Source organism: Phyllobates terribilis, unplaced genomic scaffold, assembly GCF_046119375.1.
Source record: "Phyllobates terribilis strain yellow unplaced genomic scaffold, ASM4611937v1 Scaffold_510__1_contigs__length_1275624, whole genome shotgun sequence".
In the NCBI taxonomy this organism is placed as follows: Eukaryota; Metazoa; Chordata; class Amphibia; order Anura; family Dendrobatidae; genus Phyllobates; species Phyllobates terribilis.
In genome coordinates, this window is record NW_027363270.1 from 843,269 (window position 1) to 868,744 (window position 25,476).

The window sequence follows — 25,476 nt, forward strand, 5'->3', positions numbered from 1 at the left end:
GCAGTTGGCCCAGGAGATGGTGGGCGAAGCTCACAGGAGAAACGGCCACTTCGGCATAGACAAGACCCTCCGGTGGACCCAGCAGTTCATTTTTTGTCCGGGGCTCCGTAAGTTGGTTGAAAACGTCTGTCAAGCATGCCGTACCTGTGAATTCCACAAGTCCGCGGAGCAGCGTGCCCCCGTCCAGACTATTAAGACGTCGAGGCCCCTCGAGCTGTTGATGGTGGACTATCTGTTGATCGGAACGGCGAATAGTGGCTACCAGTACTGTCTGGTGATGGTGGACCACTTCACGAAATTCGCTGTCGCTGTTGCTACCAAGGATCAGACTGCTGAATCAGCTGCACAGGCTATCTGTCAGCAATTCGTTCGGGTCTACGGGTGTCCGGAGCGGCTACATTGTGATCAGGGGGCTTGTTTCGAAGGGCGAGTCATTGAAGAACTCCAACGGATGTATGGAATCAAGAAGTCCAGGACCACCCCTTACCATCCACAAGGGAATGGCGCGTGTGAACGCTTTAACCGGACCCTCTTACAACTGATCCGGACTTTGGCTGAAGACAAAAAGCCCGACTGGCCTCGATTCCTCCCGGAACTGCTGTGGGCCTATAATAATCAGGTCCATTCCGTCACCGGATACACCCCATACACCCTTCTCTTTGGCCGTCCAGGCAAAGACATCCATGAGTTGCAACTGTCTAGCTCCGAAGAAGATACCTGTGGTACCTATCCTTCCTGGCTACAAACACACCGCCAGAGAATGGAGACTGTCTACCGGCTAGTAGGACGACAAATTCAGGATCAAGTGCACGCTGACCCACTTCCGGTACAAGAAGACCCACTGAATGTAGGTCAACTGGTCCTAGTCCGAATAAAGAAGCCGCAAGGGAAACTCTGGCCCAAGTGGGAGACCGAAGTCTATCGAGTAATTGGACAGCCGTACCCCGGTGGCCCCGTCTATCGAGTGCAGGGCGAAGACAGCGGCAGCATCCGAACTTTGCACCGTAATATGTTGCGCCCCTGCCGTTCCCAGCCTGACTCCCCTACTGTGATACCTAGAGAGATGGATATCACTAATACTGTCGGAGACACTGACCCCGGGGATGTAGAGACTGAATGCATGCCTACCCCTGTCCGTCCGACTGACTCACTTGAACCGATTACCTCCTCTACTGACATGTCGACTGGGAAAGAGAGTGGGGTGACTGATAGGAGAGAGGGGATCCAACCCGTTAGGCGGACAACGAGGACCACTGCAGGGGTACCTCCAGGACAGTCCTACAGAGACCAATATGTGTGGCCCTCTTCCCAGCCGCCCCCTGTCACATCCACAGCCATCGCCGCCCTGGAGCCGGTTGTTGGCAGGGACTGCCAACCTTTGAGTGGGGGGGCGTGTAGTGAGCTGGCCGGCTCTGGCTGTTCTGTGATTATTGATATAGAGCCTGTTACAGAAGTGATTACACAGGATGATGTTGCCACCTTGTGGCCAGAGGTTGCACCTGCGCAGGGTGTGATGACAGAGAAAAAGTATGAGCCTCCTGTGTCCCGCCCTAGAGAGTCACGTGTCCAAAGTGGGAAGCAGGAAAAAGCGCGCGAAGAGTCTCCTGTGGTCTGTGAAAAGAGCCAGGACGGTGTGCAGGCCCTCGTGTGTGGCGCAGGAGAGACTCTCAACGTGATTTCTTCTATCTAACACCATATCCTCGGAGCCTTCCCCAGCTTCTGCACTGCTGAAGGATACAGCTATTACACTCCCTGCTACTGGAGTGTGGACTACATAAGGGGACCCACCAGAGCTTCTATCCGGATCAGAGAGACTGTAAGCGGGACCTCTGGCGAGAGGCCGAAGTATCCCTTCCTTTCTTTCCGCGAATTCTGCTGTTCCTGTTTTTTTTTCGGCTGGGACGCCCTCCTGCAAAGACAGACAGGCCTGCGACGGGGGACACATCCTTCTGGAGTAAAGGACTGGTAACGTGTGAGTAGGGACAGTGAGGGTCAGCTTATCAGTACACGTTATTACTGTGCATATTTACGGTTGTCATTTATTGTTTTCTTTCTTTGCTGTGTTAAAAATGTATACGAGTAAAGATACGGTTATCAAGATAGAGTCTGTGTGTGGGGGTCTTGCTGGGCCAGATCATAGATACCAATGCGCGGCCTTGCCCGCGGTCACTTCAAGCGCATCACAGAAGTGGCGGAGGGAGGTCCCCCGGGGTCCGGTGAGCAGAGGCAAAAGAGCGGGGTCCTGGACCCCCACTCTTTTCTTCTGCTCACCAGACCCCATACACCAGCAAGGCCAGTAATGTCCTCATAGCTAGGGGTTTGGGTCAGGAGGGGCGAAACTTCCGAGTGGGCCCCTCCAGGTAATCCTGATTACAGCTATGGTGGCGTACCCTAAGGCCACGGCCCCACTATCAGTGGTCAGTATTTTTTCTCAGGAGTGGGAGCCAAAACCAGGAGTGGATGATAAATGCAGAATTGTTGCACTTGTTTCTATTATATCTTTTATCTGATTGTTCCTCATCTGGTTTTATCTTCCACTCCTGAGAAAAAATACTGACTGAATACTGACCAAATACTGATAGTGGGGCCATGGCCTAATAGTGGATGTAGGAGAACCTCAGCAGATGACAGTGCTTTTACTAAAAGAAATCTCTATACAAAGACCAACAATGATATTACCATGATATAGTGACCATATAGTGGTAGATACCAGTCCTGTAGAAAATGTAAGAGATCACAGTACAGTTATAGATGGTGACTTGCAGATGACCTTCTTTCTGGTGGAGTCATTCACTTTTCCCATCTTTTCCATCTGGCCCAGACCGACATGGCAACCTCTTCCAGCCAAGACTCGGCTGCAAAGATTACAACAAAGATACATATGACTTCTCACATTTCAGGCACAATTATCCCCAACCTGCACAAACGCCTTATCCTGCTGATACCCCAATACTGATCGGCTGCTGCCATATGTGTCCCCGTTACTGCACGTACTGTGCGCCCTCTAATTTTGCTCCTACTGGAGCCTTAGATTCCCCTTTCATTGCATTGGTAAAATATATGGCCCTACTGTACCCCTCACTGTAGTGATGCCAACTGTGACCCCCACCACCTCTCCATACAGCAGGAGGGACCCCACACAAACCTTCATACTGTATAATTGCATCCTTTAGCCCATACAGCATATTGCACCCCATAGCCCATATAGTATAATGCACCCATATAGTATAATCCACCCCCATGTAGTATAATTCATTAAGTATTATGCACCCCCATTCAGTATAATGCATCCCCATATAGTATAATGCATCCCCATATAGTATAATGCATCCCCATATAGTATAATGCAGATCATGTCTCCTTGCTCTGCCGCAGAGTTTAACTGTATCGGCGCAGGCTGATAGAGTTAAACATAACGTAGCTCCGGGTGGGCCCTTCAGAGTGCGGGGGCCCGGGGCTGCCGCACCCTCTGCCACCCCCCAGTAGCTACGCTAATGGGCGGGACACAAACAGCCATAGCTCTGAAGGAGATGTGGTTGGTGGCCTTATGTGCCCTTGGACAAGGTGTGCTTGGCAAGCTCTCCGGGCAGCAGCAGGCGCACAGCGGTCTGGATCTCTCGGGGGGTGATGGTGGAGCGCTTGTTGGAGTGAGCCAGGCGGGGGGCTTCCCCTGTGATGTGCTCAAAGATGTCATTGATGAAGGAATTCATGATGCCCATGGCCTTGGAGATGTCGGGGTGGACCTGCTTCAGCACCTTGTACACATATAGATTACAGTTTGCCAAAAAACACATTGACTGGACTAAAGATAAGTGGCGCAACATTCTATTTACACATGAGAGCAAGATTGTTTTGTACTGGGTCTAAAGGCCGTAGACAGTTTGAGAGATGACCCAAACACTAAATTCAAGCCACGGTACACTGTGAAGACTGTAAAACATGGAGATGCAACCAGACTGGTTTGGGGATGTTTCTCATACTGTGGCGTTGGGCCCATTTATCGCATACCAGGCATCATGTACCAGTTTGAATATATCAAAATACTGGAAGAGATCATGTTGCCTTATGCTGAATGGGAAATGCCCTTGAAATGGGAGTTTCAGCAGGACAACGACCTCATGCACACCAGAAAGCGGGCAACATCCTGGTTCCAGACCAACAAGATTGATGTTAGGTTTTGTATCAAAAACAGCATAACATAAGAATGCAAAAGAACTGTGGAATGTAGTGCAGTCAGCCTGGATCAGATGTTAGTGACTCCATGCCACACAGATGTAAAGCTGTTATCAGAAATAAAGGCTATACAACTAAATATTAGTTCAGTTATTAACAAAAAAGTGAAGTCTGGAAACAAATTTAAAATATGAGTTTGTAAATGAAAAGGCAGGTGTGGCGCCCCTGAGGGTTCGACCGCCACAGGGATGCTGCATTTCTTCAATGGAGTGTGGTTTTCCTCCTCTGAGGTAAGAACAGTGCGATGATCAGGACTCCACCTCCACATCCAACACCACATTTCTCCACCAGAGGGGGATAGAACGCACTAGGTGCTGCCCTCCTGGTTACAGGGAGACTGGGGAACCAAGAGTTAGGGGAACCATTTAGTGGGTGAGGGTGGAGGACTCACATTTTAGTGACAATTAATATTTCATATTTAATACACAGCCATCTTGGCTCTTGGTTCGTTCTTTGACTGTCTTATGATCGTGATCTCCCACCCTGAGCGTGGATCCTGTGTGGACCTGCAGTGGATGAAGTCACAGCCCTCGTACCCTGGCCTTGGGTCGAGGGGCTGGTTGCAGATAATGAATGTCTCAGCCCGGTCAAGGACCATGACCAAGAAGGCCCGGAGCTTAGGAGTGTAGCTCCACTGCAAATGGATCCCGGGAGGATGCAGACGGAGCAGTATACGCCACCTGTCCTCGCTGTTCTGATATATTCAGAGGGATTCCGGCTGCAAGAGGGGTACCGGCCCCCGACACCTGACCTTGCTACTCCATGTCCTGGTCGGGAAAGCCCGGTAGGCCCTGAGGATCCCACCGGGTATCGGAAAGAGCGGAGCTGCCACCGGTGCCCTTTTTCTGAGAGGAGTTCAGAGGGAGACCAGGCGTATCTACACACACACACCGACAGGAAAGAACCCGGTCTGTAGTTTAGGAACACTCTGGTGCGGGTCCTGATTGAACACTGGACTTACTCGGAGGTTGTTGGACCCCCTTCGTACTGGTGACCGCAGAACTCCACGAGGAGCAGGGAGTCGCCTTCCTATTGCCATCTCTTATGTGAGTAAAGCCTTGGAAGTTCACCCCTATGGCCTCCGGACTCTTTATTCTGCACTACACCGCACAATGCGGCGCCAGACCACCTGGACTACAACCCCCCTCTATACTGTCCCTCTGCCCTGAGGCCTTGCTCCGCCTGTGGGGAGTAGTAACAACGTTGGCTGCCATAACACCAGGCCTCAGCGGACTGCAGCAGCGCTGGTGGCCCTTCACCAGGTGCCACATGTGGCGTAGTCGAGATCAGCCACTCAACCCGGATAAGCCCATACCATTCTTTTTAATGTGACGGCCCTGGGCACGGAGCGGGTCCGGGCCACGGCTGCACCCCATCTCTCAATCACAAGGACCCGACTCCGAGTCCCCCATCTCCCAGGGTAAAGAAAAAAGGGCTTTCGAGTAGAGGCGTCACACAGGCATTATTTTCATTTTAAAAATTGACATCTTGTTCATGTTTTCATTTGGAATTGAGTGTATAGTTCTCAATGACTCTATATATGGAAAGAAATGCTATGAGGATTCAGCTTTTTCACAATTGTTTTAAACACACTGTGTATACAGTTATCTGCAAAATAATAGCAATGGAAATTTCTGCTTATTAACACAGGTTTATACAGACAGGTAAACTAAGGAATTGCAAGTATTCAGGGTGGTCCTGACAGCACAATGGAGATGGCCTGCAGCCATGCAGAGGACAGAACTTGTTCTTCAAGGTTGGGGGATACATGGACAATAATCTATGCACATGGTTAATTCAGGGAACAAGATGGAAGATTTGAAAGACAAAATAGTTTCCTTCGTAATGCCGTTCATCTAGTGCTATATACCCATCTGCTTCTCACACCCATACTGTATACCTTCAGTAGAGTGCTGTATAATCCTCATATGCTGTTCTGCCCCAAACTGTGCAGGATACCTCCACATACTGCTGCATACGGCCACATGATGTGCTTTACCCTCAAAATAGTACTGTATACCCCAAAAAGTATCATATACCACCACATAGTGCTGAATAAATCACCGGGCAGGGACGAATCAGGTGCTCCTTACTACCACAGTAGAAACAGCTCCCCTCGGCTCGGCGTGTCTCTTGGCGAGATTTGACCATCTTGGTCTGGTCGATCTACATAGGTTCGGGCGAGCGTGCCCGGGGAGTTGCAGGTTGGGAAGCAGGTTTTTGGAAAGCAAGAGCAAGACGAGGAAATCTTCTCTCCCGGGTAGTCTCCTTAGCACGTTCTAGGAAACGGATGTCAATCCGGGTTGCTAGTGACACCAGGTCATCCAGGGTGGTAGGAACGTCCCGGTCGGCTAACTCGTCCTTAATCCGACAGGAAAGGCCCTCCCAGAAGGTTGGACACCAGGGCCTCGTTGTCCCAGGCAAGCTCAGAAGCGAGGGTACGGAACCGTATGGCATACTGGGTCACGGTGAGACATGATGAACGCCACCTTGGCCCGGTCGGAGGGAAACTGATGTGGCAGAAGTTCAAAGTGCAGCGTGCACTGGTTCAGAAAGCCCTGACATAGGACGGGGTCACCTCCAAAACGAGGAGGCGCAGAAAGCCGGGTTCCTAGGCTGGATGCCGTGGTATTGGTAGGTAGTGGCGCTGCCGGAGCGGGTGTCGCTCGACTTGAGGCAGACACAGGTGGGACAGACAGCGTGTCCAGGCGAGAGATGACAGACCGCAGGTAGGTCAGGATGGTTTCCTGTTGGGATCTCTGACGAGAAACCTCCTGGTACAGGTCAGCAAGCAAAGGGGTCTCAGGGCCACCGGGTTCCATAGCCCGTGCAAACTGTTACGGATCCGGGTGGTGGAACCTCTGTGCTGCGGTGCAAGGAGGGACCAGGGGGGCGCAGCTAGGTATCAACTCGGACCGACCAAGGTCGTACGGCGGCTCAATCAACTCCGTGAACAGGGAAGGACCAAGCAGAGGGACCAGGTGCTACTCTGGGGACTGACCTTGTATGAGAGCAGGTGACTCCCACGCGTCAGAAGGCAGGGACTGACCGGTACAGCAGATGAGCATGGCAGGCAGGCTGACGGGTGATCCGGGCAGACGGACTGGCAGGCACGGCAGGTAACAGGCAGGTGATTCTAGGTAAGCGAGCTGGCAGGCACGGCAGGTAACAGGCAGGAGCCTCCAGGTAGGCTGACTGGTAGGCACGGCAGGTAACAGGCAGGTGCTTCCAGGTAAGCGGGCTGGCAAAGCCCATAGACAGACTGGCGGACTGGACTGTAGACGGACTGCCGGGCTGGAGAGAGTAGGCCAGGCTGGCGGATTGGACTTGTAGTCAGGCTGGTGGATTGGACTTGAGGCAGGCTGGCGAACTGGAATTGTAGTCAGGCTGGCGGACTGGACTTGTAGTCAGGCTGGCGGGCTGGACTTGTAGTCTGGTTGGTGGGCTTGACTGGTAGTCAGGCTAGCAGCGGGACCTGAGGGCTGAAGCTGAGGATAACACACAAAGCTACAACCTGCACGGGCACCTCCATATTGGAGGAGGTGCCTTTTATAGGGGAAGTCCTGCGGCCATTGGCCGGGGACTTTTTAGGACGGCGCGCGCGGCCCCTTTACGAGGGAGGGAGCACGTGCCCTACGCACAGAGCCGTGGAGGCTGCGTGCACCAGCAGCAGCTGCAGGGAGGACAAAAAACGCCGGAGCAGGACCGCGGCGGTAAGGGGGACGGCGTCTCTGCCGGGCCGGAGTCAGAGACGCCGATGCTACAGCACCTGACTTTGTGGGGCAAACCCCAGGGTCCACGACCAGTGTCAGCGGGTGTCACCACTGCTTCTTCCGCTGTTTTGCGTGCAAGGCAATCCCCTGTCCATACTGCATGCAAAGATGCCCCCTCCTCTCAGTCTTCACTTGTTATGGCAGTTTCTCAAGAAACGGCATCAACGTCCACGTCCCACCGCAGCGTTCAATTTTCCATATCCCAGACCTTTGAACGAAAGCGCAAATTCGCAGCCAACGCCCCACAGGCCACAGTACTAAATTCACACATTTCACGACTGCTTGCGTTGGAAATGTTGCCTTTTAGGCTGGTGGAGACGGAATCCTTCTGCAACGTTATGGCGGTGGCCATCCCTCGGTACTCGGTCCCCAGCCGACACTATTTTGCCCGGTGTGCCATCCCCGCACTACACAAGCATGTGTCCCAAAACATCGGCCGTGCCCTCAACAACGCAGTTACTGGGAGAGTCCACCTGACAACGGACACGTGGACAAGTGCTTGTGGCCAGGGAAGGTACATCTCCCTGACGGCACACTGGGTAAACATAGTGGAAGCCGTGACCCAGTCGGACCTTGGGACGGAACACATCCTCCCCACACCGAGGATTGCGGGCCCTATGTCAGTCAGAGTTGCCCCCACAGTGTACAGCTCCTGCGCATCATCCTCCTCCTACTCCTCATGTTCAGCCTCCATCTCAGATATCACCACATCAGTTACAAGCTGGAAGCACTGCAGTACTGCCTCAGCCAAGCGGCAACAGGCTGTGCTGAAACTCATAAGATTAGGTGAGAAACTTCACACTGCTTGTGAGTTGTGGACAGCTGTGAAAGAGCAGGCAGATCAGTGGCTGAGACCGCTGAACCTATATCCAGGCATGGTTGTGTGTGACAATGGCCGTAACCTGGTGGCGGCTCTGAGGCGAGGCGAGATCACACACGTACCATGCCTGGCTCATGTGCTTAACCTCGTGGTTCAGCGGTTTCTTAAATCGTACCCCGAGTTGCCAGATATGCTCGTCAAAGTACGCCACCTGTCAGCTCATTTTCGGAAGTCGGCTACAGCTTCCACCGCCCTTGTTGTGTTGCAGAAGCGTTTGCAGCTTCTGGCACACCCACTGGTGTGTGATGTCCCCACACGTTGGAACTCTACCCTCCACATGTTGCAAAGGATTTGTGAGCAGAAGAGAGCAGTTGTGGAGTACCAGCTGCAACAAGGCCATCTATATTCAGGTCAGACTCTACACATAAGACCTCAGGAGTGGACCTGGATGTCTGACATATGTAAAATCCTGACAAACTTTGAGGAGTTCACCAAGATGGTGAGTGGCGATGACACCATCATTAGCATCAGCATCCCACTTGTCTGTCTTTTGCAACGCTCTCTGCAGAGAATTAAAGAGGAGGCATTGCAGCCAGAGTATGATGAGATGGATCAAGAAGCCGTAGCGGGCGATTACACACAGGCCAGCCTCATCTCATCCCAACGTGCATTGGGGGACAATGAGGGAGAGGAGGAGGAGGAGTAAGAACAGGAGCTGGTATCATGCGATGTAGACGGTAGTACCTGTACAACTGTCATACCGTCGGTTCAACGTGGGTGGCCTGAGGACAGGGGGGAGGAGGAGGAGGAGGAGAGCATGGTCAGTCATCATCTTGGTGAGGACACGGAAGTCTTGCCCGTTACCAGTCTGGTACGCATGGCTGACTTTGTTACGCTGCCTTGCAGGCCCTGAGGCGCGAGGTACTCTCACAAGGAGTGGAAAGTTTCAAAAGATGGTGACGGAGTACCTTGCCGACCGTGCCAGCGTCCTCCGTGATTCCTCTGTGCCTTTTAATTATTGGTATCCAAGCTGGACACTTGGAATGAACTCTCTCTGTACGCCTTGGAGGTCCTGGCCTGCCCTACCGCTAGGGTGTTATCGGAGTGTGTTTTTAGTGCCGCTGGGGGAATTATAACTGATAAGCGCACTCGCCTGTCAACTGACAATGCTGACAAGCTGAACCTTATCAAAATGAACAAGGGCTGGATTGGGCCAGACTTCTCATCACCACCAAATGACAGCAGAGTAACATAAAGTCAAATCCACTGTCTTATTTCGGGAGGTGTATTCCCATGCACCGCTTCACACCCACACATGGGTATACGCTTCCTTATTTCGGCTGTATTTTGCTCTTCTCCTTATCCTCAGCCTCCACTACCACTATACCACAAGGGTGACCGTGGTCCGTGTTGCCAGCATTGCAAGTTCCTCTGTCCTAATTTTTGGCAGCTTTTGCTTGGAAGGCATAGGAAAAGACTATGGGAGACCCACTCCCCAATAATGGGAATAATGTTTTTAATATGCTGTACTGCGTGGCTCTTGTAAGGGGCATTGCAAGTTCCTCCGTCCTAATTTTTGGCAGCATTCGCTTGGAAGGCATAGGCAAAGATTATGGGAGACCCACTCCCCAATAATGGGAATAATGTTTTTAATATGCTGTACTGCATGGCTCTTATAAGGGGCATTGCAAGTTCCTCTGTCCTAATTTTTGGCAGCTTTTGCTTGGAAAGGCATAGGCAAAGACTATGGGAGACCCACTCCCCAATAATGGGAATAATGTTTTTAATATGCTGTACTGCGTGGCTCTTGTAAGGGGCATTGCAAGTTCCTCCGTCCTAATTTTTTGCAGCTTTTGCTTGGAAGGCATAGGCAAAGATTATGGGAGACCCACTCCCCAATAATGGGAATAATGTTTTTAAGATGCTGTACTGCATGGCTCTTGTAAGGGGTATTGCAAGTTCCTCTGTCCTAAATTTTGGCAGCTTTTGCTTGGAAAGGAATAGGCAAAGACTATGGGAGACCCACTCCCCAATAATGGGAATAATGTTTTTAATATGCTGTACTGCATGGCTCTTGTAAGGGGCATTGCAAGATCCTCCGTCCTAATTTTTGGCAGCTTTCACTTGGAAGGCATAGGCAAAGATTATGGGAGACCCACTCCCCAATAATGGGAATAATGTTTTTAATATGCTGTACTGCGTGGCTCTTGTAAGGGGCATTGCAAGTTCCTCTGTCCTAATTTTTGGCAGCTTTTGCTTGGAAAGGCATAGGCAAAGACTATGGGAGACCCACTCCCCAATAATGGGAATAATGTTTTTAATATGTTGTACTGCATGGCTCTTGTAAGGGACATTAAAATCATCTTGTTAAGCTACTGTGACCTCCACGTCTCTTCCAAGGGTCATTGATATTGTCTTTTTATTCCACTGGGACCTCCACCACTCTTACAAGGGGCATTGATATTGTCTTTTTATTCCACTGGGACTTCCACCACTCTTCCAAGGGGCATTGATATTGTATTTTTATTCCACTGCGACCTCCACCACTCTTCCAAGGGGCATTGATATTATCTTTTTATTCCCCTGGGACCTCCACGTCTCTTCCAAGGGGCATTAAAACCGTCTTGTTAAGCTACAGTGACCTCCACGTCTCTTCCAAGGGGCATTAAAACCGTCTTGTTAAACCACTCTGAACTCCACGTCTCTTCCAAGGGGCATTAAAATCGTCTTGTTAAGCTACTTGGACCTCCACCACTCTTCCAAGTGTCATTGATATTGTCTTTTTATTCCACTGTAACCTCCACTACTCTTCCAAGGGGCATTGATGTTGTCTTTTTATTCCACTGGGACCTCCACCACTCTTCCAAGGGGCATTGATATTGTCTTTTTATTCCACTGTGACCTCCACCAGTCTTCCAAGGGGCATTGATATTGTCTTTTTATTCCACTGCGTCCTCCACCACTCTTCCAAGGGGCATTGATATTGTCTTTTTATTCCACTGTAACATCCACCACTCTTCCAAGGGGCACTAATATTGTCTTTTTATTCCACTGGGACCTCCACCACTCTTCCAAGGAGCATTGATATTGTCTTTTTATTCTACTGAGACCTCCACAACTCTTCCAAGAGGCATTGATATTGTCTTTTTATTCCACTGGTACTCCCACTTCTCTTCCAAGGGGCATTAAAACCATCTTGTTAAACCACTCTGAACTCCACGTCTCTTCCAAGGGGCATTAAAACCGTCTTGTTAAGCCATTGTGACCTCCACGTCTCTTCCAAGGGGCATTAAAACCGTCTTGTTAAATCACTTTAAACTCCACGTCTCTTCCAAGGGGCATTAAAATCGTCTTGTTAAGCTACTGTGACATCCACTTCTTTTACAAGGGCCATTGATATTGTCTTTTTATTCCAATGGGACCTCCACCACTCTTCCAAGGTGCATTGATATTGTCTTTTTATTCTACTGGGACCTCCACCATTCTTCCAAGAGGCATTGATATTGTCTTTTTATTCCACTGGGACTCCCACGTCTCTTCCAAGGGGCATTAAAACCGTCTTGTTAAACCACTCTGAACTCCACATCTCTTCCAAGGTGCATTAAAACCGTCTTGTTAAGCTACTGTGACCTCCACGTCTCTTCCAAGGGTCATTGATATTGTCTTTTTATTCCACTGGGACCTCCACCACTCTTCCAAGGAGCATTGATATTGTCTTTATATTCCACTGGGACCTCCACCACTCTTCCAAGGGGCATTGATATTGTTTTTTTATTCCTCTTTGACCTCCACGTCTCTTCCAAGGGTCATTGATATTGTCTTTTTATTCCACTGGGACCTCCACCACTCTTACAAGGGGCATTGATATTGTCTTTTTATTCCACTGGGACTTCCACCACTCTTCCAAGGGGCATTGATATTGTATTTTTATTCCACTGCGACCTCCACCACTCTTCCAAGGGGCATTGATATTATCTTTTTATTCCCCTGGGACCTCCACGTCTCTTCCAAGGGGCATTAAAACCGTCTTGTTAAGCTACAGTGACCTCCACGTCTCTTCCAAGGGGCATTAAAACCGTCTTGTTAAACCACTCTGAACTCCACGTCTCTTCCAAGGGGCATTAAAATCGTCTTGTTAAGCTACTTGGACCTCCACCACTCTTCCAAGGGTCATTGATATTGTCTTTTTATTCCACTGTAACCTCCACTACTCTTCCAAGGGGCATTGATGTTGTCTTTTTATTCCACTGGGACCTCCACCACTCTTCCAAGGGGCATTGATATTGTCTTTTTATTCCACTGTGACCTCCACCAGTCTTCCAAGGGGCATTGATATTGTCTTTTTATTCCACTGCGTCCTCCACCACTCTTCCAAGGGGCATTGATATTGTCTTTTTATTCCACTGTAACATCCACCACTCTTCCAAGGGGCACTAATATTGTCTTTTTATTCCACTGGGACCTCCACCACTCTTCCAAGGAACATTGATATTGTCTTTTTATTCTACTGAGACCTCCACAACTCTTCCAAGAGGCATTGATATTGTCTTTTTATTCCACTGGTACTCCCACTTCTCTTCCAAGGGGCATTAAAACCATCTTGTTAAACCACTCTGAACTCCACGTCTCTTCCAAGGGGCATTAAAACCGTCTTGATAAATCACTTTAAACTCCACGTCTCTTCCAAGGGGCATTAAAATCGTCTTGTTAAGCTACTGTGACATCCACTTCTTTTCCAAGGGTCATTGATATTGTCTTTTTATTCCAATGGGACCTCCACCACTCTTCCAAGGTGCATTGATATTGTCCTTTTATTCTACTGGGACCTCCACCACTCTTCCAAGAGGCATTGATATTGTCTTTTTATTCCACTGGGACTCCCACGTCTCTTCCAAGGGGCATTAAAACCGTCTTGTTAAACCACTCTGAACTCCACATCTCTTCCAAGGTGCATTAAAACCGTCTTGTTAAGCTACTGTGACCTCCACGTCTCTTCCAAGGGTCATTGATATTGTCTTTTTATTCCACTGGGACCTCCACCACTCTTCCAAGGAGCATTGATATTGTCTTTATATTCCACTGGGACCTCCACCACTCTTCCAAGGGGCATTGATATTGTTTTTTTATTCCTCTTTGACCTCCACGTCTCTTCCAAGGGTCATTGATATTGTCTTTTTATTCCACTGGGACCTCCACCACTCTTACAAGGGGCATTGATATTGTCTTTTTATTCCACTGGGACTTCCACCACTCTTCCAAGGGGCATTGATATTGTATTTTTATTCCACTGCGACCTCCACCACTCTTCCAAGGGGCATTGATATTATCTTTTTATTCCCCTGGGACCTCCACGTCTCTTCCAAGGGGCATTAAAACCGTCTTGTTAAGCTACAGTGACCTCCATGTCTCTTCCAAGGGGCATTAAAATCGTCTTGTTAAACCACTCTGAACTCCACGTCTCTTCCAAGGGGCATTAAAATCGTCTTGTTAAGCTACTTGGACCTCCACCACTCTTCCAAGGGTCATTGATATTGTCTTTTTATTCCACTGTAACCTCCACTACTCTTCCAAGGGGCATTGATGTTGTCTTTTTATTCCACTGGGACCTCCACCACTCTTCCAAGGGGCATTGATATTGTCTTTTTATTCCACTGTGACCTCCACCAGTCTTCCAAGGGGCATTGATATTGTCTTTTTATTCCACTGCGTCCTCCACCACTCTTCCAAGGGGCATTGATATTGTCTTTTTATTCCACTGTAACATCCACCACTCTTCCAAGGGGCACTAATATTGTCTTTTTATTCCACTGGGACCTCCACCACTCTTCCAAGGAACATTGATATTGTCTTTTTATTCTACTGAGACCTCCACAACTCTTCCAAGAGGCATTGATATTGTCTTTTTATTCCACTGGTACTCCCACTTCTCTTCCAAGGGGCATTAAAACCATCTTGTTAAACCACTCTGAACTCCACGTCTCTTCCAAGGGGCATTAAAACCGTCTTGTTAAGCCATTGTGACCTCCACGTCTCTTCCAAGGGGCATTAAAACCGTCTTGTTAAATCACTTTAAACTCCACGTCTCTTCCAATGGGCATTAAAATCGTCTTGTTAAGCTACTGTGACATCCACTTCTTTTCCAAGGGTCATTGATATTGTCTTTTTATTCCAATGGGACCTCCACCACTCTTGCAAGGTGCATTGATATTGTCTTTTTATTCTACTGGGACCTCCACCACTCTTCCAAGAGGCATTGATATTGTCTTTTTATTCCACTGGGACTCCCACGTCTCTTCCAAGGGGCATTAAAACCGTCTTGTTAAACCACTCTGAACTCCACATCTCTTCCAAGGTGCATTAAAACCGTCTTGTTAAGCTACTGTGACCTCCACGTCTCTTCCAAGGGTCATTGATATTGTCTTTTTATTCCACTGGGACCTCCACCACTCTTCCAAGGAGCATTGATATTGTCTTTATATTCCACTGGGACCTCCACCACTCTTCCAAGGGGCATTGATATTGTTTTTTTATTCCTCTTTGACCTCCACGTCTCTTCCAAGGGTCATTGATATTGTCTTTTTATTCCACTGGGACCTCCACCACTCTTACAAGGGGCATTGATATTGTCTTTTTATTCCACTGTGACTTCCACCACTCTTCCAAGGGGCATTGATATTGTATTTTTATTCCACTGCGACCTCCACCACTCTTCCAAGGGGCATTGATATTATCTTTTTATTCCCCTGGGACCTCCACGTCTCTTCCAAGGGGCATTAAAACCGTCTTGTTAAGCTACAGTGACCTCCACGTCTCTTCCAAGGGGCATTAAAACCGTCTTGTTAAACCACTCTGAACTCCACGTCTCTTCCAAGGGGCATTAAAATCGTCTTGTTAAGCTACTTGGACCTCCACCACTCTTCCAAGGGTGATTGATATTGTCTTTTTATTCCACTGTAACCTCCACTACTCTTCCAAGGGGCATTGATGTTGTCTTTTTATTCCACTGGGACCTCCACCACTCTTCCAAGGGGCATTGATATTGTCTTTTTATTCCACTGTGACCTCCACCAGTCTTCCAAGGGGCATTGATATTGTCTTTTTATTCCACTGCGTCCTCCACCACTCTTCCAAGGGGCATTGATATTGTCTTTTTATTCCACTGTAACATCCACCACTCTTCCAAGGGGCACTAATATTGTCTTTTTATTCCACTGGGACCTCCACCACTCTTCCAAGGAACATTGATATTGTCTTTTTATTCTACTGAGACCTCCACAACTCTTCCAAGAGGCATTGATATTGTCTTTTTATTCCACTGGTACTCCCACTTCTCTTCCAAGGGGCATTAAAACCATCTTGTTAAACCACTCTGAACTCCACGTCTCTTCCAAGGGGCATTAAAACCGTCTTGATAAATCACTTTAAACTCCACGTCTCTTCCAAGGGGCATTAAAATCGTCTTGTTAAGCTACTGTGACATCCACTTCTTTTCCAAGGGTCATTGATATTGTCTTTTTATTCCAATGGGACCTCCACCACTCTTCCAAGGTGCATTGATATTGTCCTTTTATTCTACTGGGACCTCCACCACTCTTCCAAGAGGCATTGATATTGTCTTTTTATTCCACTGGGACTCCCACGTCTCTTCCAAGGGGCATTAAAACCGTCTTGTTAAACCACTCTGAACTCCACATCTCTTCCAAGGTGCATTAAAACCGTCTTGTTAAGCTACTGTGACCTCCACGTCTCTTCCAAGGGTCATTGATATTGTCTTTTTATTCCACTGGGACCTCCACCACTCTTCCAAGGAGCATTGATATTGTCTTTATATTCCACTGGGACCTCCACCACTCTTCCAAGGGGCATTGATATTGTTTTTTTATTCCTCTTTGACCTCCACGTCTCTTCCAAGGGTCATTGATATTGTCTTTTTATTCCACTGGGACCTCCACCACTCTTACAAGGGGCATTGATATTGTCTTTTTATTCCACTGGGACTTCCACCACTCTTCCAAGGGGCATTGATATTGTATTTTTATTCCACTGCGACCTCCACCACTCTTCCAAGGGGCATTGATATTATCTTTTTATTCCCCTGGGACCTCCACGTCTCTTCCAAGGGGCATTAAAACCGTCTTGTTAAGCTACAGTGACCTCCATGTCTCTTCCAAGGGGCATTAAAATCGTCTTGTTAAACCACTCTGAACTCCACGTCTCTTCCAAGGGGCATTAAAATCGTCTTGTTAAGCTACTTGGACCTCCACCACTCTTCCAAGGGTCATTGATATTGTCTTTTTATTCCACTGTAACCTCCACTACTCTTCCAAGGGGCATTGATGTTGTCTTTTTATTCCACTGGGACCTCCACCACTCTTCCAAGGGGCATTGATATTGTCTTTTTATTCCACTGTGACCTCCACCAGTCTTCCAAGGGGCATTGATATTGTCTTTTTATTCCACTGCGTCCTCCACCACTCTTCCAAGGGGCATTGATATTGTCTTTTTATTCCACTGTAACATCCACCACTCTTCCAAGGGGCACTAATATTGTCTTTTTATTCCACTGGGACCTCCACCACTCTTCCAAGGAACATTGATATTGTCTTTTTATTCTACTGAGACCTCCACAACTCTTCCAAGAGGCATTGATATTGTCTTTTTATTCCACTGGTACTCCCACTTCTCTTCCAAGGGGCATTAAAACCATCTTGTTAAACCACTCTGAACTCCACGTCTCTTCCAAGGGGCATTAAAACCGTCTTGTTAAGCCATTGTGACCTCCACGTCTCTTCCAAGGGGCATTAAAACCGTCTTGTTAAATCACTTTAAACTCCACGTCTCTTCCAATGGGCATTAAAATCGTCTTGTTAAGCTACTGTGACATCCACTTCTTTTCCAAGGGTCATTGATATTGTCTTTTTATTCCAATGGGACCTCCACCACTCTTGCAAGGTGCATTGATATTGTCTTTTTATTCTACTGGGACCTCCACCACTCTTCCAAGAGGCATTGATATTGTCTTTTTATTCCACTGGGACTCCCACGTCTCTTCCAAGGGGCATTAAAACCGTCTTGTTAAACCACTCTGAACTCCACATCTCTTCCAAGGTGCATTAAAACCGTCTTGTTAAGCTACTGTGACCTCCACGTCTCTTCCAAGGGTCATTGATATTGTCTTTTTATTCCACTGGGACCTCCACCACTCTTCCAAGGAGCATTGATATTGTCTTTATATTCCACTGGGACCTCCACCACTCTTCCAAGGGGCATTGATATTGTTTTTTTATTCCTCTTTGACCTCCACGTCTCTTCCAAGGGTCATTGATATTGTCTTTTTATTCCACTGGGACCTCCACCACTCTTACAAGGGGCATTGATATTGTCTTTTTATTCCACTGTGACTTCCACCACTCTTCCAAGGGGCATTGATATTGTATTTTTATTCCACTGCGACCTCCACCACTCTTCCAAGGGGCATTGATATTATCTTTTTATTCCCCTGGGACCTCCACGTCTCTTCCAAGGGGCATTAAAACCGTCTTGTTAAGCTACAGTGACCTCCACGTCTCTTCCAAGGGGCATTAAAACCGTCTTGTTAAACCACTCTGAACTCCACGTCTCTTCCAAGGGGCATTAAAATCGTCTTGTTAAGCTACTTGGACCTCCACCACTCTTCCAAGGGTCATTGATATTGTCTTTTTATTCCACTGTAACCTCCACTACTCTTCCAAGGGGCATTGATGTTGTCTTTTTATTCCACTGGGACCTCCACCACTCTTCCAAGGGGCATTGATATTGTCTTTTTATTCCACTGTGACCTCCACCAGTCTTCCAAGGGGCATTGATATTGTCTTTTTATTCCACTGCGTCCTCCACCACTCTTCCTAGGGGCATTGATATTGTCTTTTTATTCCACTGTAACATCCACCACTCTTCCAAGGGGCACTAATATTGTCTTTTTATTCCACTGGGACCTCCACCACTCTTCCAAGGAGCATTGATATTGTCTTTTTATTCTACTGAGACCTCCACAACTCTTCCAAGAGGCATTGATATTGTCTTTTTATTCCACTGGTACTCCCACTTCTCTTCCAAGGGGCATTAAAACCATCTTGTTAAACCACTCTGAACTCCACGTCTCTTCCAAGGGGCATTAAAACCGTCTTGTTAAGCCATTGTGACCTCCACGTCTCTTCCAAGGGGCATTAAAACCGTCTTGTTAAATCACTTTAAACTCCACGTCTCTTCCAAGGGGCATTAAAATCGTCTTGTTAAGCTACTGTGACATCCACTTCTTTTCCAAGTGTCATTGATATTGTCTTTTTATTCCAATGGGACCTCCACCACTCTTCCAAGGTGCATTGATATTGTCTTTTTATTCTACTGGGACCTCCACCACTCTTCCAAGAGGCATTGATATTGTCTTTTAATTCCACTGGGACTCCCACGTCTCTTCCAAGGGGCATTAAAACCGTCTTGTTAAACCACTCTGAACTCCTCATCTCTTCCAAGGTGCATTAAAACCGTCTTGTTAAGCTACTGTGACCTCCACGTCTCTTCCAAGGGTCATTGATATTGTCTTTTTATTCCACTGGGACCTCCACCACTCTTCCAAGGAGCATTGATATTGTCTTTATATTCCACTGGGACCTCCACCACTCTTCCAAGGGGCATTGATATTGTTTTTTTATTCCTCTTTGACCTCCACATCTCTTCCAAGGGGCATTAAAACCATCTTGTTAAACCACTCTGAACTCCACGTCTCTTCCAAGGGGCATTAAAACTGTCTTGTTAAGCTACTGTGACCTCCACGACTCTTCCAAGGGGCATTAAAACCATCTTGTTAAACCACTCTGAACTCCACGACTCTTCCAAGGGACATTAAAATCATCTTGTTAAGCTACTGTGACCTCCACCACTCTTCCAAGGGTCATTGATATTGTCTTTTTATTCCACTGGTACCTCCACCACTCTTCCAAGAGTCATTGATATAGTCTTTTTATATCTCTGCGACCTCCACCACTCTTCCAAGGGGCATTGATATTGTCTTTTTATTCCACTGTAACCTCCACCACTTTTCCAAGGGCCATTGATATTGTCTTTTTATTTCACTCGGACCTCCACCACTCTTCCAAGGGGCATTGATATTGTCTTTTTATTCTACTGGGACCTCCACCACTCTTCCAAGAGGCATTGATATTGTCTTTTTATTCCACGGGGACTCCCACGTCTCTTCCAAGGGGCATTAAAACAGTCTTGTTAAACCACTCTGAACTCCACATCTCTTCCAAGGGGCATTAAAATCGTCTTGTTAAGCTACTCTGACCTCCACGTCTCTTCCAAGGGTCATTGATATTGTCTTTTTATTCCACTGGGACCTCCACCACTCTTCCAAGGGGCATTGATATTGTCTTTTTATTCCACTGGGACCTCCACCACTCTTCCAAGGGGCATTGATATTGTTTTTTTATTGCACTGGGACTCCCACGTCTCTTCCAAGGTTCATTAAAACCATCTTGTTAAACCACTCTGAACTCCACGTCTCTTCCAAGGGGCATTAAAACTGTCTTGTTAAGCTACTGTGACCTCCACGACTCTTCCAAGGGGCATTAAAACCATCTTGTTAAACCACTCTGAGCTCCACGTCTCTTGTAAGGGACATTAAAATCATCTTGTTAAGCTACTGTGACCTCCACGTCTCTTCCAAGGGTCATTGATATTGTCTTTTTATTCCACTGGTACCTCCACCACTCTTCCAAGAGTCATTGATATAGTCTTTTTATTCCTCTGCGACCTCCACCACTCTTCCAAGGGGCATTGATATTGTCTTTTTACTCCACTGCGACCTCCACCACTCTTCCAAGGGGCATTGATATTGTCTTTTTATTCCACTGTAACCTCCACCACTTTTCCAAGGGGCATTGATATTGTCTTTTTATTCCACTAGGACCTCCACCACTCTTCCAAGGGGCATTGATATTGTCTTTTTATTCCACTGTAACCTCCACCACTTTTCCAAGGGGCATTGATATTGTCTTTTTATTCCACTAGCACCTCCACCACTCTTCCAAGGGGCATTGATATTGTCTTTTTATTCCACTGGGACTCCCACGTCTCTTCCAAGGGGCATTAAAACCGTCTTGTTAAACCACTCTGAACTCCACATCTCTTCCAAGGGGCATTAAAATCGTCTTGTTAAGCTACTGTGACCTCCACGTCTCTTCCAAGGGTCATTGATATTGTCTTTTTATTCCACTGGGACCTCCACCACTCTTCCAAGGGGCATTGATATTGTCATTTTATTCCACTTTGACCTCCACGTCTCTTCCAAGGGGCATTAAAACCATCTTGTTAAACCACTGTGAACTCCACGTCTCTTCCAAGGGGCATTAAAACTGTCTTGTTAAGCTACTGTGACCTCCACGACTCTTCCAAGGGGCATTAAAACCGTCTTGTTAAACCACCCTGAACTCCACGTCTCTTCCAAGGGACATTAAAATCATCTTGTTAAGCTACTGTGACCTCCACGTCTCTTCCAAGGGTCATTGATATTGTCTTTTTATTCCACTGGTACCTCCACCACTCTTCCAAGAGGCATTGATATAGTCTTTTTATTCCTCTGCGACCTCCACCACTCTTCCAAGGGGCATTGATATTGTCTTTTTACTCCACTGCGACCTCCACCACTCTTCCAAGGGGCATTGATTTTGTCTTTTTATTCCACTGTAACCTCCACCACTTTTCCAAGGGGCATTGATATTGTCTTTTTATTCCACTGGGACCTCCACCACTCTTCCAAGGGGCATTGATATTGTCTTTTTATTCTACTGGCACCGCCACCACTCTTCCAAGAGGCATTGATATTGTCTTTTTATTCCACTGGGACTCCCACGTCTCTTCCAAGGGGCATTAAAACAGTCTTGTTAAACCACTCTGAACTCCACGTCTCTTCCAAGGGGCATTAAAACAGTCTTGTTAAACCACTCTGAACTCCACGTCTCTTCCAAGCAGGGCCGGCGTCAGCACCCGGCGTACCCGGCAAGTGCCGGGGCCCTGGAAAATCAGAGGGGCCCACCGCCCACTCACTGTTGGGGCCCACCGCCCACTCACTTTCGGGGCCCTGGTCGCTTCCTCGGCACCTGTTCAGGGACGCAGGCGCTGCTTGAATGCCGGCACTCCCCCCAGACATGGCAGCGCGCTGTGCGACTGTGTCTGCTAGTAATGACGCGGCAGGGTCGATGGCACTGCACCTTTAATTGTGCTTGTGTGTCGCCCCTGCCGCGTCTTTACTAGCGGACACAACCGCACAGCGCGCGGCCATGTCTGGGGGGAGTACCGGCAATCAAACACCGTCGGAGGTCCTGCACAGATGGGGGAGAGCGGCCCGGACCCGACCACAAGTGGGCCCCTCTGATGGTCCAGGGCCATGATGTCTGTGACACGCCGGGGGCCCTGCACTGCCCCATACCTGAGGAGCTGCTGGACAGGACATTGGAACGGGGACAGGTGAGTGAGGCTTCCCCAATCCCCATATTAAAAATATTTGTAATGGGTCTGTGTGAGTGCATGTATGTGAATGTCAGTGTGTATGACTGTGTATATATATTTGTCTGTTTTATATATGTCTTTAAGAATTTGTGTAAAAATGTGTGTATGTCTGTATGTGTACATATCTGTGTACCATGTGTGCTTGCATGTGTCTGTGTACCGTGTGTGCGTGCGTGTGACTGTGTACCGTGTGTGCGTGCGCATGTCTGCATACCATGTCTGCGTATCGTGTGTGCGTGCGCATGTCTGCGTACCGTGTGTGCGTGCGCATGTCTGCGTACCGTGTGTGCGTGCGCATGTCTGCGTACCGTGTGTACGTACTTATGTCTGCGTACCGTGTGTGCGTACATATGTCTGCGTACCGTGTGTGTGTGCGTGCATGTGTCTGCGTACCGTGTGTGCGTGTGTGCATGTGTCTGTGTACCGTGTGTGCGTGCGCATGTCTGCGTACCGTGTGTGCGTGCGCATGTCTGCGTACCGTGTGTGCGTGCGCATGTCTGCGTACCGTGTGTGCGTGCGCATGTCTGCGTACCGCGTGTGCGTGCATGTGTCTGCGTACGCATGTCTGCGTACCGTGTGTGTGCGCATGTCTGCATATGTGAAGGATGAGGTGGCAGGCTGGGCCCTGTGTACTATATATATATTTCTCCCCCGTATCTGTGCATCATGAATCGTGTATGTGTTAAAAGGGCCCACTGAGACTCTATTGCCCGGGGCACAGAAAAACCTGGAGCCGGCCCTGCTTCCAAGGGGCATTAAAACCGTCTTGTTAAGCTACTGTGACCTCCACGTCTCTTCCAAAGGGCATTAAAACCGTCTTGTTAAACCACTCTGAACTCCACGTCTATTCCAAAGGGCATGAAAATTGTCTTGTTAATATACTGTGACCTCCACGTCTCTTCCAACGGTCATTGATATTGTCTTTTTATTCCACTGGGACCTCCACCTCTCTTCCAAGGGGCATTGATATTGTCTTTTTATTCCACTGGGATCTCCACCACTCTTTCAAGGGGCATTGATATTGTCTTTTTATTCCACTGGGACCTCCACGTCTCTTCCAAGGGGCATTAAAACCATCTTGTTAAACCACTCTGAACTCCACATCTCTTCCAAGGGGCATTAAAACCGTCTTGTTAAGCTACTTGGACCTCCACCACTCTTCCAAGTGTCATTGATATTGTCTTTTTATTCCACTGTAACCTCCACCACTCTTCCAAGGGGCATTGATGTTGTCTTTTTATTCCACTGGTACCTCCACCACTCTTCCAAGGGGCATTGATATTGTGTTTTTATTCCACTGCGACCTCCACCACTCTTCCAAGGGGCATTGATATTGTCTTTTTATTCCACCGCGTCCTCCACCATTCTTCCAAGGGGCATTGATATTGTCTTTTTATTCCACTGTAACCTCCACCACTCTTCCAAGGGGCATTAATATTGTCTTTTTATTCCACTGGGACCTCCACCACTCTTCCAAGGAGCATTGATATTGTCTTTTTATTCTACTGAGACCTCCACGTCTCTTCCAAGGGGCATTAAAACCATCTTGCTAAACCACTCTGATATCCACGTCTCTTCCAAGGGGCATTAAAACTGTCTTGTTAAGCTACTGTGACCTCCACGACTCTTCCAAGGGGCATTAAAACCGTCTTGTTAAACCACTCTGAACTCCACGTCTCTTCCAAGGGACATTAAAATCATCTTGTTAAGCTACTGTGACCTCCACGTCTCTCCCAAGGGTCATTGATATTGTCTTTTCATTCCGCTGGTACCTCCACCAGTCTTCCAAGAGGCATTGATATAGTCTTTTTATTCCTCTGCGACCTCCACCACTCTTCCAAGGGGCATTGATATTGTCTTTTTACTCCACTGCGACCTCCACCACTCTTCCAAGAGGCATTGATATTGTCTTTTTATTCCACTGGGTCTCCCACGTCTATTCCAAGGGGCATTAAAACAGTCTTGTTAAACCACTCTGAACTCCACGTCTCTTCCAAGGGGCATTAAAACAGTCTTGTTAAACCACTCTGAACTCCACGTCTCTTCCAAGGGGCATTAAAACCGTCTTGTTAAGCTACTGTGACCTCCACGTCTCTTCCAAGGGACATTGAAACCGTCTTGTTAAACCACTCTTAACTTCACGTCTCTTCCAAAGGGCATGAAAATTGTCTTGTTAAGCTTCTGTGACCTCCACGTCTCTTGCAACGGTCATTGATATTGTCTTTTTATTCCACTGGGACCTCCACCTCTCTTCCAAGGGGGATTGATATTGTCTTTTTATTCCACTGGGATCTCCACCACTCTTCCAAGGGGCATTGATATTGTCTTTTTATTCCACTGGGACCTCCACGTCTCTTCCAAGGGGCATTAAAACCGTCTTGTTAAGCTACTGTGACCTCCACGTCTCTTCCAAGGGGCATTAAAAGCGTCTTGTTAAACCACTCTGGACTCCACGTCTCTTCCAAGGGGCATTAAAATCATCTTGTTAAGCTACTGTGACCTCCATGTCTCTTCCAAGGGTCATTGATATTGTCTTTTTATTTCACTGGGACCTCCACCACTCTTCCAAGGGGCATTGATATTGTATTTTTATTCCACTGCGACCTCCACCACTCTTCCAAGGGGCATTGATATTGTCTTTTTATTCCACTGCGACCTCCGCCACTCTTCCAAGGGTCATTGATATTGTCTTTTTATTCCACTGGGACCTCCACCTCTCTTCCAAGGGGCATTGATATTGTCTTTTTATTCCACTGGGATCTCCACCACTCTTCCAAGGGGCATTGATATTGTCTTTTTATTCCACTGGGACCTCCACGTCTCTTCCAAGGGGCATTAAATCCATCTTGTTAAACCACTCTGAACTCCACGTCTCTTCCAAGGGGCATTAAAACCGTCTTGTTAAGCTACTGTGACCTCCACGTCTCTTCCAAGGGGCATTAGAACCGTCTTGTTAAACCACTCTGAACTCCACGTCTCTTCCAAGGGGCATTAAAATCATCTTGTTAAGCTACTGTGACCTCCATGTCTCTTCCAAGGGTCATTGATATTGTCTTTTTATTTCACTGGGACCTCCACCACTCTTCCAAGGGGCATTGATAT